General features: G+C 33.0%; 1 long non-coding RNA gene across 1 annotated transcript; it reads right to left on the bottom strand.

Moving 5' to 3' along the window:
- Positions 1 to 713: 713 nt before the first annotated feature.
- Positions 714 to 14,877, bottom strand: LOC133081152 (uncharacterized). The gene is made up of 3 exons (XR_009698743.1): positions 14,758 to 14,877; positions 2,481 to 2,593; positions 714 to 790 (listed from the first exon to the last, which is right to left on the bottom strand). It is a non-coding gene; the product is annotated as an uncharacterized LOC133081152 (long non-coding RNA).
- Positions 14,878 to 16,544: the final 1,667 nt, after the last annotated feature.

Raw genomic sequence — 16,544 nt, 5'->3', positions numbered from 1 at the left:
GTTAAGATCAAGACGATGAATTCAATTTTAGGTGTTGTAACACACCCTAAAGCCTCAAATTAATAGTATGAAGTTTTGAAGATAAAGTAACAAGTTTGTATCTAATGTCCTCCTTTGCGCACAGGGAGTCAGTAAGAGAATGTTACAAATTTTCAAAAACTAAACTGCATGTAAATTTCTAAAGAAGTCACCAAAAAAGTACTTGGGCTTTGCCTCATAAAAGGATCAAATTATGGTTCAAAGAAATAAAATCCATGTAAACCTGTATAGTTTCCCAGAAAAGATATTTGCCATTTTAACATGCTAGAGAAGAATTTGAAATGAATCTTAAATAACAAAACTACACTGATACTTCATATTGTATAAACTACTTCTCAGACCATCTGTTGCTTTGTACCGGCCAATCCAAATAATTTGAGATATAATACTTTAAAAATTGCAAAGAAAAATCTAAGAATATTTTATGTATTTAAGTTATTACCTGTGAGCCAGTAGGTGAGCTTATTTTATAATAACTCTTCTCTTCTTATCTTTTGTTAGTTGGGCTGTTTCAACATTGCCGGAATGTATAACATTTATAATAATATTCTGTCACCTGAAACCAGCCTTTGATTTCTTTGTTCTTAATTTTATAAACAAAAATATTCAGTACTTACCATCCATCTGCCTCTGTCTGTTATGGTTTTCCCAGTCACCTTTTGTTTAAATGAAACACATCCTGCCGGAGTAGAATCATCAGGAAGCCCATATTTTCTGAGATATTTTGTGTTCAAAATGGTTTCTCTGTAGGCTTTTGATTTGAAAGAAAGGGTAGTTAATTATAAAATCCTTGGCTCATAGTTTTTTTCCTTGAGTATCATTAAGTATGGTTCAACTCTTATTAACATTGAATATTAGTGTCTAAAAATCTGATGGCAATCTCATTTTCTTTTGTTTATATGAGGTATGAACATGGGTATAAAAATATGTAATCTGTTGGAGTATATTTTCTAATTATTTTTTCAAAAATATGTACTCAGTTGAATGTCTTTTGAATTTCTGTGTGTCAGAAAAAATTATTCTAATATAATATGGCCAAGTGTTTCAGGTTAATTCTAAGTGAGACTGTGATATTTCTAAGCATTTCTAGAAAATAAATACAAAAACTTCTAGAGCCCAATGGCATTTGGAAAATGTGTTCCAAGGGAAAAGAGACCAAGTTACAAGTTTGACCTCTTAGGGAGATCTTTACTGTTAGAGACAAAAGGAAATTATCAACACAGCATGGTATCTATTCCAAATAATTTTTTGTTTGCTTGTTTTAAATAGGTTATCCCAGAGGTTAAAACATGAATACTTAATTTATCAGACATATGTTAATTAAAATTTTTATCCTTCTTGAGAGTACAAGGACCAGTAAATATTTTAATTAAAACTTTTTTTTTCTTACCGTAGTACATGTATCACTGTGCTTGCTGCTCATATCAGTGTAGAACTTACTCCGCACGTTGCTGCCTAAGTTTCAACCACCAGCCCCTCCAAAGCTGCCTCAGGTTTAAAGGGCAGTCCAGAAGTATTCAGGAACTGATGTACTCTAGGAGTATCCCTCAAACATTGACTATATAGGAATTGGAAAATTTCCTAGATCTTTCACCTCTCTGAATTCCAAGGCATGATCTGCTGCTTCCCAGATTTCCGCAACAGGTTTGAGCTGTAATTGCCCACAGTGATAACTTTCTTGATAAACTGCTTTATTGGCTTTTATGCCTTCCCTCGTTCACTTCCCATACCATTGTTTTCTGACGTCACCTTCCAAACGAACTACTTAACACTCAAAAATTCACCTCAAAGACTGCTTCTAGGAGAACTCAAATCAAAGAGCTGGTACCAAAAGTGGTCCTAGGAAACTGACTCTTCATGGTGGAATTTTAGAATTGGTTCAGTCACATGGCAGATGACAGTATGGACCTTAGGACTAGGGGTGACTGAGAATGATCTGAATGCCTGACTGCCCAACAACCTGAGGTGAATCTGGATGAAGACTGATAAAAAGGATGGACTGACTTAGGCAACATATTGAACATGAAAGACATGGATACATTGATAAATATACAAGAATTATGAAACAACTCATTGTTGTTAATTACCATTGACACCTTTAAGGAAGAAAATGGCAGTCCCATTGTAGTCAATTATTAACTCAAGTCCTGGTGTGAAAGCCAGAAGGCTTTCATGTCAGTATCTAAAGGGCCTTTCATTTTCAGCAGCAGGGAACTATATTTTCAGACTATGCTGAAAATTGAGTCCAGGATCAGATTGTGAGATTTAAAAAATTCCAAAGAAAGCCAAACTAGAATATCTGACAAGGTCATATAATCTGACTCCTGTAATAAAGCCAGGGTACCAAATTGCCCTAAATCCTTTGGGCCAGCCGAAGTGGCCCCACCCCGCCCCCCCTTGCTAGAGAAAGGGTCTTCCTAGAGACCATGAAAATGCCTCACCTTCGCCAGATGGTTGTGTTGTCTTCCTCTGGATCTGCTCATACCTCCCCTCATTGCTTCTAACTGAGCAGTAAGATCAAGACATGGCATGGCCTGACTGGGAAGTGCCTCTCCTGCTCTAGAAGGAAAGAGATCATTCACTGAAAGATCTGCAAGTCTTAGTTAACACAGACAACGGGGGCCGGAAGAACATGCATGGGTATGGACCATAAGGGTTGATATCTTACAGTGCAATGGGAAAAGGGTTATTTTAAGGGGAAACTAGTTTTATAGTTAGTTAATGTTAATTATAAACTGAGTTGATAAGTTCCCAGCTGTGGTCCCATATTCCTCAATTAGCTTACCTCAGTCTAAAATATTTCTTATTCTCTCTAATGCTCTCTAAGGCAGTCAAGGTCCTTTTTTGCTCCAGCTATTCTGTGTTACTTTATCTTGCCCAAAGTTTAGAAATTGATTAATCTCTAAGGGAGATTACATTTTATCTGGGTCTTAAATAATTCATTCAATTTTATAGCTAATCTTTGTTTACTCATTGTCATCACAATCTAATGGAGGGCAATTGCCTTTACTCTGTCCTTAGAAATTATCTGAACATTTTATATTCTCAACCAATTTCCAGCATTTCAGAGTTGAAGATAAGTTTGATTTAAAATTTCTTTGATAATCTTTCAGTTCGGTAGTATTGGGTGATTTTCCAAACTTTGTGTGTTATCATCCATTCTGTGGGGGAAAAAAAATCCTTATTTTTTAAAAATTGAATTCAATATGAGAAGAAGCATGACATGTATTTTCATACTTGCTACTTGAACTTAAATGATCAATCATCAGTATACTTCCTAAACATTAGGAAAAGTCCCTTGACTATGCAAGAGAGAACATAGGAAACTTCTCCCTTTAACGGAAGAGTGAACCCCGAAGGTCGAAATAGAGAAAAAGGAAGATGCACGTTTCTGAAAATTTAATCATTAAATGATAGTGATTGAGCATATTGATTTCTTCAGATTTTATGTCCAAGAGGAAATTTCAATCTTCAGAAAAGACATATTCTATAAGTATTTAGAGTAAATATTATGAAACTATGTATCTTCTCAGAGAGTACTTGTTACATGGAAATAATTTCTATATATAAGCAAGCAATAGCCTGCATTTGATGCCTTTATATTCTCAACTTGTCCCACTCCCAAAGAAATTAATGCTTACTTAAAGATTAAATAAACCTTCTTGGAAAGTTATATGATTAGTAGAAATCAATGTATGTTAATTTAACTAAACAGCAGAGTTTTATATGCTAAGATTTAGGATATTAACCCTTAAAAATCTAAAACAAATAAAACTTTTAAGAAAATATACAAAGAGTCAAAGCTTTATGTAAGAAACAAACTCACAAGTTATAAACTTCTGGTTGAAATACAAAAAATAAAATGTCTGTCACAGAAGGAAAATTACAGAAAACTTTTAAGGAAAATATGTCACAGTATTAACTAAATTCGAGAATTTTTTAATCATCGGGATTCTAAGATTAAATTTCAGACCGTTATAAAAGATACTGCTACAAAACACTAAAAGGAAATGTTATTACGAACCAATGAAATGACTAGACAAAGCATGATACTTATTTTATCTCTCTTTTTGCTAATGGAAATTATGTACAGCAACCTGAAGTCCTCAGAAGCATTGAAACTTTTTAATAACTTGTATTTCATACTATGTACATGACTCAGTGGGAAATTTCTCAAAATTCTACAAAGAATTTGTTCTAAGAAAGTTGGAGTTACAAGAGGAGATAAAAATTCAGAGAAACTGTGAGACTTTACTCTCCTATCTGAAATCACTGCAAATTAATTCCAGTTGGAGGGATCAGTGTGATCCCTGGAAATTGGAAAATGCAGTTCTTCTCACAGAAAGGGAATACAGTGGATTTTACAACTACAAGACATTGGGGCCTAGAAATATAAAAAAGAATGGGTAGTGAATACTTGGAAAGAGAAATTATGAGTACTAGGAGTCTGCCAGCACTTCCTTATTTTCTGTTTCTGAATGCAACACAACTGGAAAATCAGATAAATACTATAGATTTTTGAATAAATTAGCTAATTTTGTATAAAAATCCATCAAATATATCATTACTTTAAGAAAGAATCATATTTTTAGCTCACTTTCGATCAAAAACTTAGGCTGAGCTTGGCTAGGTGGCTCAACTGGGCTCCCTAGAACTCCCATGTGTGTCCAAGAGTCATCTAGATACCAGCTGTTCTAGGATGGTGTCAGCAGGAACAACTGAGCCAACTGGCATAAATGGACATAAAGAGGATGTCGTAACTCTTTTTAACATGTTTCTCACATTCCTCCAGTAGACTACGCTGGGAATTTTTCTGTAGTGAAAGTCTGGGTGCAAAGCAAACCACAGTTTGCAAGCCCATAAGCATCACATTTGCTGACCTCAGTTAGCCAAACCATTCATATGACTGAGCCCAGAATCAAAGGTGTTTCAGACTATCCACCTGCAATGACAGAAACTAATATTGGGCAATCAGTATAATTACTAAATCACAGTTCACTCTCTGGCTAAACCCTGTCATGTGTAAAATATGCTCCACTTCATCCAGGATCTCTAAAACCTCATCCAATCTTGCATTAAGCTTGGAGCCCAGGATATCATGACTTGCAGCCAGACTTATCTATTCTGATGTGGCCTCTGTTGATAAGGAGACCAATTAACTAAAATAATTTATCCAATTTCCATATACCAAACCACGAGACAGGAACAAGAAAACTGCAGTAAACACTATTATTCAAAAAGGGGAATAGAGGAAGGAGCATAATAGTCACTGGTCCATAACAATTCTGAAATCCTGCTGAGCAAACGTTGTAAGATACTTCTGATCTGTACATAGGGAATGTTTTCAGATCAAGGCTTAGTTATGCTCCTTGGAGATGCCTCTCCAGTACAATATTCTCTTTGAATCTTGGCTCCGCCACTTCTGAGACTTCATTAAAAATTATATCCGTTGAGCAACATTCTCAGACTGGTCCTCCTTGTAGAAAGTTGGGGCTCTAGATGCCTTTTTGCACTTTGGATAATATCACACCATTTTAAACTAAGATCACACTACTTTTTCTAATATAAGCACTCTCAAGACTTGTGTGGGTTTCCCATGATACAATTATATTACATTCCCTGCACCAAAAGCCAAGCACCCATTTTTTTTTTAGACATTCCTTTGTCTCTCCAGATTTAAGAACTGCTAATTTTAGTTGTCGTATGACAATGTCCTTAAGGTGCCTAGTAGTTCACTTTATAACTGCAAGAGGCATCCAGAAGTCTTATCAGACCTTGGTTTGATTTTTGCCTCCAGGTTGTATTCTACTTTGATAGAAAGTCTGGAGGTGGGAAATAGTTTTATTTTCCAACTCAACTAATCCTCATTTCTCTATATTTTCTCAAAATTCTGCTTGTAAATTTGCTAGTTCTTTCTTTAGCTTATGTTTTTTCTTATAGTTCGTTGCTATACATAACGATATAGTTGCTGACACTTTCAACATTCTGCATAATTGCATTCTGCCTTTCTGAAAGTCTGCCAATTTCAACAATCATGTGGTTGAAATCCAAAATTCCCTCAGCAATATCAAACAGATGATGGGGACGCTCTATATCTGTGATGTCTAAAATGGTTTCTACTTTCTACATGTATCTATTAAACAATTGAAGGGTGGGTATGTGACTGAGTAAATAAATTTCTAATTCAAATTAACTTTAGTTAATTTAAATTAAATTAGCCACTTGCAGCTAGTGGCTATTGTTTTAGACAGTGTAGCTTTGGTACTATTTTTTGTCACCCACATTACTGCAGGCAACAATTATACCAATTATTTTACCATTGCATTGAATCATTTTTTTCAATCTCTTTTAACAATTTCATCACCTAATTCCAGACTCTTCCTGTTATCCGGTCACAGATTCAAATTTTAACTAATTTTATTGTTGTTGTTATGGCAATTCCTCCCTCTGGTATATGCTTCTGTGGTTGTATAACACACTACCTAGTAAGTTCATGGTTTCAACAACTGTTTATTTAACTCATTGTGGGTTGGTGATTTAACCTGGGTTTGACTGGGCAGTTTTTCAGATCCCTGCTAGGCTCCCATCTATGTCTGGGATTCAAACGTGCTTATCCAGGAAAACCTCAGGTTGGACAAGCTAGGTCAGCTGGAGTAAATAGGAAAAACCCATTCTTCTCTATGTGATTCTCATGAATCCTTCCAGCAGGTTAGTCTAGGCATGCTCCTATGGTGGTTGGGATGCGTGAACAGCAGGAGATAAAGCTCTGGCATTCAAGAACATTTCTCAAACTCCCCAACATACAGAAAGGACAACTAGCTAGCTAGATATATAGAAATGATTTATAAAAATGGAATCATCCTATGCCAGATTAATAAAAGCTTTACATTTGTTTACTTGAAATTGACAGGAGAAAAAGAAACTGGACCGAAGTGAAGGAATTTTAGGATTCCAGTTAAATTTTTTTTTTACCACAATATATCTCTCTAAGGTTATAAAAATAGATTACAAAAAAGCATTAAGATGTAAGAATCAATATATTTTTATACCAAGTGTTTTCTGCTTTATAGGATATTGATTACATTCCTACAAAGAAGGATAAGGTATCATTATCCTTAGTATCATAAGATCTCCTCCCTAATCATAAATCACCATCTACTGGTTTTTATGATATATATGTTCATTCTGCCACCATAGTGCCCACAGAGGTTTACTCAAATGCCAACATTTAAATGTATTCAATTTTCATCATGAACGTTTTTATCACTGAGAGACTAAATATACAAATGGACAAGGACCAGACCAAATATAAAAATAGAACTCTGACCCACAGCCTGCAGCAACCTTCCCAGGAAATCAATCCCTTATCTACAATAACTAGCCCAGGAAGTCAGTCCACTGTAAGTCAGACTTGGAGGAAGCGAGACTGCTTTCTCTAGTTAACAGCATTGCTCCAGGAAGCCAAACAACAGGCTCTGTAACAAGCAGCCCCAAACAGCCAGGACATGATTAATAACGATAGCTTTCCTGCTTGTTGTCCCTACTTCCAATTTAGGACCAAGCGAGAAAGCCAAATACACACACTTAACCAATCACATAGGACACCCACTCCTCATTAGTCTTCCTACAGCTTCCTCAGGCCAACAGCCTCCAATCAGGGCATACCTGAAGCCTCCCTTTTTCTCCACCATAAAAATTTCCCACTCCCCTGCCGGCATTTGGGTCTCTGTCAAAATGCAAATGATGGTGGCTGGCTCCCTTGTTACGGCAAGGTCTCAATAAATGGACTTTGCTTATTCTCATTTGTTGTATCTTTATTTCCACACCACAACCTTTTCTACCTCTGCTTATTTTGATTCATGAGTAGATAGGTCATTCTTATGATTTCTTTTACCTGGTAGATATACTTTTATTATGATTATATTACAAAATAATTACAAAAATTATAATTTCAATTGGGTACATATTTGTAGTTAATTTTTCCTTGAAATAGATGATATATTTTCATGCTGCAAAAATCAAAACCCTAGTAGACATAGATCCTGATAAGTTATACTACTGTTCCTGTTTCTATATCACCTTCCTCTTTGTCCACTTCTCATGGCAAACCACTTTTATTAATTTATTTTTAATCTTTATAGTATTTTTGAAATCAGATATAAGCATATGTTAATATATTCCTACTCTCTCACTTACATTAAAACATACCATACTGTATACATTCTTCTGTGCCTATTTTTATTTTATTTAACAATATATCCTATTTCACCAGCAAAATATAGATTTCCATTTTTAACAGCCTTATAGAGCTATAATTTCATAAAATAACGTGTACATTTGAAGTGTACAATTTGATGTTTTGGAAAATGTATACCCTGATGAAACAATTGCCACAATCAAGATAACACATATATCATCCTCTTGTCTCCTTGTACCCCATTTTATATCTGCCTCACATCCCATCTTAGCCTGATCTCCAGGCAATCACTGATATGCATCCTATCATATGCATAAGTTTGAATTTTCTAGAATTTTACATGAATGGAACCATACAATATATATTCTTTATTATCTGACTTCTTTCACTCAGGATAATTATTTTGAAAATCTTCAAAGTTTCATGTATAAATACCTCATTACTTTTTATTGCTATGAGTATTTCATTATGTGAATACAATACAATTTATTATCCATTCTTCTCATGATGACTACTTGCATTGCTTCCATGTTTTACTTTATACAGTGAAGCTGCCATGAATGTCCATGTCCATATCTTTGTAGAAACATATGCATTCATTTCTCTTAGTAAAATACCTAGGGGTGGAATGGCTTGGTCATATGGTAAGTGTATGTTTTACTTTTTGTAAAATTACCAAACAGTTTTCCAAAGTAGTTGTACCATTTTACATTTCTACCAGCAGTGGATGAGATCTCCAGTTACTCTATTTGTTCACCAACACTTGGAATGGTCAGTCAGTTTAATTGTAGGTATTCTAATAGAGCTTCAGGGGCATCTCATTGTGGTTTTAATATGCATTTCATTAACTAGGGATGTTGTGCATCTTTTCATGTGTTTATTTGCCATTTGTGTATCTTACCTGGTGAAGTGCTTGTTTACATATTTTGACCATTTTAATTGGATTGCTTGTTTCCATATTTCTGAGTTTTGAGATTTACATATTCTTGATATAAGTCTTTTGTTAGACAGATGAATTGCAAATATTTTCTCCCAGTCTATTACTTATCTTTTTTTATTCCTTTAACAATGTATTTTGGAGACCAGAAATTTTTTTATCTTGGGGAGTTCTAATTTATTTTTTTCTTGTATGGATCACGCTTTTGAGGAGAGCTTACATCTTAATGATTTAAATCTTCCTATCCATGGAATATATTTTCATTTATTCAAATGCTCTTTAGTTTCTCTCAGCAATGCTTTGGAGTTTTCAGTGTACAGGTAGTTCCTAACTTTTCTCAGTTTCATCCGTAAGCACTTCATATTGTTAATACTCTAAATTACATGTCAATGGGTTTGTAAGTATTAAATCAACCTTGGATTCCTGAGATAAACTCCATTTACAATGATGTATTAACCTTTTTACATATTATTGGATTTTGAGGAATATTATTCTGGAGTATTGTTTTCTATTAATGTCTTTGGGTTTGGTATAAGAGTTTGCTGGTTTCATAGAGTGAGTTGGAACATATTTCTTCCTTTTAAATTTTCCACAAGGATTTGTGTAGACTTGGTATCATTCCCTCCTTAAAAATGTGATAGGATTCACCAATGAAGTTGTTAGCCCATGGAATTTTCTTTTTCCCATGGAAAATGTTTGGCTACAAATTTCTTTATTTCTTCTTGCTTGTGTTTGGTTAGTTTATGTCTTTAAAGTACTTTGTCCACGTCATTTAAGCTTTAAAAAGTATTGCCATTGAGTAATTAAATATATTTTGTTATTTTCTTTTTAATAGCTGTAGAATCTGTAGTATTGTCACCTCTCTCATTCCTGATATTGGTAATTTGTGTCTTCTCTGTTTTATTTTTGATTAGCCCAGCAAGAATTTTACCAACTTTATTATCTCAAAGTCAACTCTTGTTTTCATGGGTTTTCTCTTTGTGTTTGTGCTTGCTATTTCATTCATCTCTACTACTCTGATCTTTATTATTTCTTCTGCTTAGTTTGGGCTTAATTTACCTCCTATTTCTAGATTTTTAAGGTAGATACTGAGGTAATTGACTCCACAGTATTTTGTTGTTATTATTTAATGGAATTTAAATAATGAGAAAAGAATCTTGTATATTTATCTATGTAGTTGCCATTATAAATGCTTTTTATTACTTTGTTTAATTTATTTATGTATCTGGTATTATTTTTAGGGTCGACTGGTGATGAAAACCTGGAAAAGTTTTTATTATTTATTTCATGTTTGAAAGATATTTTTGCTGCTTATAAAATTCTGGATTGACCTTTTCTTTCAACATTTTGAAGGTACTGTTTTCTCATTTGCATTGTATCCAATAAAAAAATCTGTTGTCGTTTTAATTATTGTTCCTCAGTTTTTAATGTGCCTTTTTCTTCCAGCTGTTTATAAGGTATTTACTTTATCATGGTTTTGTGCAACTTGATTATGGTGTGCCTTGATGTTTTCTTTTTCCTTCTTGTTCCTTGTGCTTGAACTTTATTGATCTTTTTCAATCTGTGGGTTTATAATTTTCACAGAAATTTGGAAATTTTTGGCCCTTGTTTCTTTAAAGATTTTCTGCCCCCTTCCCTTTCAAGAACTTCAATTAAACATCATATGTTAGGTGCTTAAAATTATTCCACAGATCAGAGATATTCTGTTCATTTTTTGTGCTCTGTTCATTTTTGTTCTATCTTATGTATTTTAACAATTTTTCTAATAAAATTTTGTGTAAAAACTACTGAGAAGCCTTAAAATAATCAAATAAATAAAAATTCAAATAAATAGTTGGTGTTAAACTTCTGAGTATAATTGTTTTCCCATGTGGATTTTATAATATTATTTTCCTCTTACTTTAAAAAGAGACTTAAGATTGAACCATGTAAAAACCCAAATTGGAATATTATTCTATTATTCTCTACAGCATTTCCTCATTTACACAATGAGCACAAGAAAAGCATTCATTTATTCATACTATGTGAAACCTATGAGCAAAATTTTAACTCTTCTGATTGAACTGCTTATTTAGACAAGATGAATACAATTTCAGGGCTTACTTTTATTTCCCACCTCCCAGTCTGTCATTGTTGTTGTTATTTGGTAATTGTAAGTCTGAAACTTTGGAAGAGTTTATTAACCTCAAGTAGGTGAGCAGCTTCCAGAACATCTCTACCTTTAGTGCTCAGGTGTGAAATAGCTAATAGTTGAAAAACACTGAACACAATTACAATGTAAGGTAAAATTTATCTCCATAGGTAGTTAAACTGCTTAGATAAAACTTTGGGACCAAGTCAGGACAATAATTCAAATATTTTTAAAGAGATTCTTTATATTTAAGAAGTGAAGTTTAGAAAATTTTATGCAATTGGATATATTTTATTAAGATGTAATTTATATATAATAAATTATACAGATATTAAGTGATTAATTCCATGATTTTCATATTTTATTAATATGTAATTTATATATAATAAATTATACAGATATTAAGTGATTAATTCCATGATTTTCATCAGTTACATATGCTCAGGAACTACCACACAAAAGAAAACATAGAGTAATTCCATCATCCTAGGAAGGTTCTTCATTACCCTTTCCAGTCAATACACACCTACCATAGGCTATTGCCCATTTCTATTTCAATTATTTTTAATTTAGTTTAAGTTTCTGCTTCTTTTTCTATTTTCTTATGCTTTAAGGTTTAGATGACTAGTTTTACTATTTTCTTCTCAAATATAAGCAGAGCTATAATTTTCAAAGTCCTAGTTAGCATTGTCCTACACATTTCATTTTCATTCAAAAGTAATTTTTTCTTGTTTTTAATATAATTTTTGAGTTAATTTCCTCAAGCTATTCTTTGTCTATTACTATTTCAGTTATTTATACAATTTTATTTTTTCTTTTGTTCTGGTTTAATTTCTCTTTTTTATATTTTTAAGTTGGGTGCTTAGACCATTAATTTTACTTTCTTCTTTCCCAATAAAAGCACATGACACTATACATTTTTTTTTCAAGTCTAGTTTAGATGCACCCAACAAATTTCTATTGTCATTCAAAATCTTGTTTTTTTAATTTTTTGTGTAATTCCTTCTTTGATTTAATTTTCAAATATTTGGGTTTCCAACATATCATTTCCTAATTGATTTTGAATATATTTCCATTGTTGTCAGACAAATATTTTTATGATGTACATTTACATATACTGAGAATTACTAAATGTCTTGTGTCTTTTAAAATAATGTATACCCTTAAGTAGTTGGATATAATATTTCTATAAATATCAATTAGTTCAGGTTGTTTTATAGTGTTGTTAAAATCTTCTGTGTATTTAATAAACTTTTTTTTTTTTTGGTCTATTTGTTTTACCAATTACTGAAATCTGCCCCTGTTGCAGATCTGTCTATCTTTTTTTCATGCTGTAAAATTTTTTATCACATACTTTGAAATTCTGTTAAGTGCATGCATATTTCAAATTTCTATGCCTCCTTGAAGTATTGATTCTTCTATTATTACAAATTATCTCTCTCAATCTCTAGTAATACTCTTCCCCTTGAAGTCTACTTTGTCTGATACAGCCATTGCTTAGTGTTTGCATTGTACATTTTCACACAGCTTTACTTTTAAAATAGTTCTTTCTCTATACTTAAATATAATTATTTTCATTCCAAACACAGTTGGCTCTTACTTTTCACCCACTCTGATAATCCTGGGCTTTTAATGGGGGGGGGGGGCATTAGTCCATTTCCATTTAACATAACTACTGATAAGATTAGGCTTAAGTCTAATATTTGTTACTTATTTTCTATTTATCCTACTTTACCTCTGTTTCATTGCTCCTATTTTTTGTCTTCTTTTCAGTGAATTGAATATTTTTGAAATTCCAATTTTCCTCCTCTTTTGCTTTGTAGCTCCACCTCTTTTTGTTAATTTTTTACAGATTGTTCTAGAGATTATCTTAGCCATTTTGTTATTATAGTTTACCTTTAAACAATATTTCACTATCTCATAATGTAAGAAGCTGGCAACTTTATTATTTCTTCTATCCCTCTCTCATCCTCTGTGCTCTTCTACTATAATTTTACCTGCACTTTTGCCCAAAATACCAAAATACATTGATATTGTTACTGTTCTAAATGTTTGCATGTATATACATATACATATGTGTGTGTGTGTGTATACACACATACACATTCTAAAAGAAAGCCCTTCATTTCTTCCAGTAGATCTAAGGTTCTGTCTGGTATTATTCTCCTTCATTTTAAAGTATTTCTTTTAGAATTTGTTGCTATGTATTTCAGTTACAGATAAATTATTTCAGCTTTGGTCCATCTGAAATTGTCATTTTCCTCCTTTCAGTATTGAATTTTGTTCTTCTGTATGTTACATCTTCCTCTGGCTGCTTAAAGATTGATTACTATTTGAGTTTTTCAGCAGTTTGACTATGATGTGTCTTGCTGTAGTTTTCTTTTTATTTATTCTCCTTTAGAATTTGCTCAGTTTCTTAGATGTGTGATTTGACAGTATTCAATAATTTTGGAAAGCTCTCAGACATTATCTTTTTAAATATTTTACCTGTCCCATTATCATTTTCTTTCTTTGTGCCCAGTTACATGTGTTTTACCATTTGATATTTTGCCACAGACACTGGCTGTTCTGTTTTTCTTTTGTTTGTTTTTCCCTCTCTTGTTTCTGTTTTTGTTTCACTTTGGATACTTTCTCTTGATCTGTTGTCATGTTCATTGATTTTTACCTTTGTTGCCTCTACTCTGATGTAAAATCTATCTAATGAATTCTTTTTTCTGTCTTATATTTTATTTAATATATCCATTTGGTTCTCCTTTTTGTAGCTTACTTCTTTTTTTTGAAATTTTCCATCTGTTCACACATGTTGGCCACCTTTCCCACCAAATACTTTAGCATTTTTATCACAGTTATTTTAAAGACCCTTTCTGACATTTTAAATTTCATCATAGTAGTGACTTTAAATACCTTTTCTGACATTTCTAATTTTACAGTCATCTCTGTATTTATCTATATGGACTATTTATCTTGCTGATTTTGGGTTAAATGCTCTTTCTTATTGTATTTTGGGGGGGGCCATTAGTTACTTTGTACAAAATAAAAATGGAAACTGTTATGTTGTGATGTCAAAAACGAAACCTGCAAGATATACTTCCTTATACTGATAAGCTGCTAGAGTCAATAAGTTAAGTCAGTAAGATCTACAGTGAATTTTATTTGTTATGAATTTTATTTGTTACAATTTCCCATTGGCTTTGAGTGTAAGATCAGAAATGTTCTTTCAGTAGGGTTTGGCATCTGAGGACTGGTGTTATTCTGCTAAGCCATTTGCTCTTTACAGCCAAGACTCAGCTTTAGAAATTGTATGATAACTTCCCTTCATCCTGCTCTTTGTCCTCCAGTCCTGCCCTTGGCCTTGACTCTTGCCTTCTGCCCTGCCTCATCTTTGGAGTACAGATGCTCTACACTTTGTGACAACTAAGGATAATTATGAGCATTTTCTCTCAGGTTTCCCACCTTTAGCTTTCCAGAGTTGAAAGCCAAGCATGTCTTGGAAAATTTCTCAGTTTTCCTGTGTCAATCCCAGCCTTCAGTTGCTGAAAGTCTTTAGTGCCTTTAGTGGATTTATCATGCTCTGACCCCAGTCTTTTGTGAAGAACCCCCAGGCACCAAGTGAAGATCTGTGAGAAAAAATTGGTAGCAAGGTTCAGACTCACATGATGCCTATGGCTCGTCAGCATCCTAATCTGTTATAATAGTCCATATACAGCCATAAAAAGCTCATGATAATTTATCAGTTTCTTTACCCCTTCTATGGTAAATTTCTCATCTTACCACTACTCCACCAGAGATGAGGTGATAAGCTCCACCACAATAGTTCTCTTATCTCCTAGAAAGTGATGTCACTATCTAGAATTTAGTTGATTAACTTTCATCGAGTCTTCAGGTCTTGCTGGCAAAACAAACAAACAAAAACAATGATTTTGTAGATTATTTGGCTTGTTTTTCATGTTAGGCTATGGGTGATGTTCTTTTGTGACTTTTACATCATTACTAGAAGCAAAATAGGCAATTAGATATTGTCACATTTCTAAAATTAAATAGAAAGAAACTTTTAATATAATGGACGTGGAAATCATTAGGGATAAACAATCATATGTGATATGTTATTTATATCTGTATTCTATGTGCTGACAACCAAAATATTCTCCACTTAACAGAAAAATTCTGAGACATACAATTTTCCTGTACTCCATCTTTCTTTCTGATAATCTTAGGAAAACACATTCTTCCACAAAATATTGTGAACATGTTTACACAAAGAACGCAATATTTTAAATTATTTTACCCAATCCAGCAACAAAGAATTGAAATTCAGGAAACAGACAGCTTACTAGATGCCATCTCATGGTGGAATAATGTTATCTAAAGGTGTGTAACATCTCTGATTTCATGAGACTGCTTGTTAGAATTCTGCCCATGAGATCATTAAATATCAAGTCATTGCCTGCTGAAGTTACTTACATGGATAAGTTTTGTTGCTTATTTTACCACTGACAAAATAGTAAGAAAAAGACAACAAAATCAAATACATGTACAGAACTGTATTGCTGCAATGTGGCAACGTGCAAAAATACCTCAGTCTGACAATGTGAAAAAATGACATATTTTTCAGCCATACTTGAATTTGGTCTAATAAGAGATATGTATTTCACATAAAGCACATTTTTGCCTATATACATACCATTGTATATTTTTATCAAAAATTTTTTCTTTCACAGTAAAATAGTGCTGTTATGTGTTGTTTTATGCGTTAAATGTGTAATTTCTAAAGAATGAGCAGAGCTGAGGAAAGCAGTCTCCTGACTCAGCAAATTTGCATTCCCACGAATCTTATTTAATTGGAAGAATTTTACTGCAATTGTCCTTTTTAGTGTTGCAAAGTCTGCAAAATAGTTTGTAAGTCTCCCCACCAATCAGAAAACAAACCTGATTACCATGCAAGGTAAGAAACATGTAATATGCTTAATTCAGGTCTGTTTAATTTTATAGGTAATTTTTGGTTTATTAGAATTCTTTTTTTTTTTCAGTTTGCAACTCAGAGAATAAAGAAGGGGAACACAATGCTTCTTTAAAAATGTCCTGCATGTGACTACAAACCCCAACTACTTTGCAGGTAATGAAACTGTATTTTATATTGAGTTATGCACATCTCATTTAAATATCTGATAAAATTTTTAGGGACTTCTTAACCACACAACTTTGCGTTAACAGAACGATAGCATGTCACTGAATAACAATTG

This window comes from Eubalaena glacialis, chromosome 20 (genome assembly GCF_028564815.1).
Source record: "Eubalaena glacialis isolate mEubGla1 chromosome 20, mEubGla1.1.hap2.+ XY, whole genome shotgun sequence".
NCBI lineage: Eukaryota > Metazoa > Chordata > Mammalia > Artiodactyla > Balaenidae > Eubalaena > Eubalaena glacialis.
The sequence above is the reverse complement of the archived record's forward strand: the minus strand, read 5'-3'. Positions and strand labels throughout refer to the sequence as shown.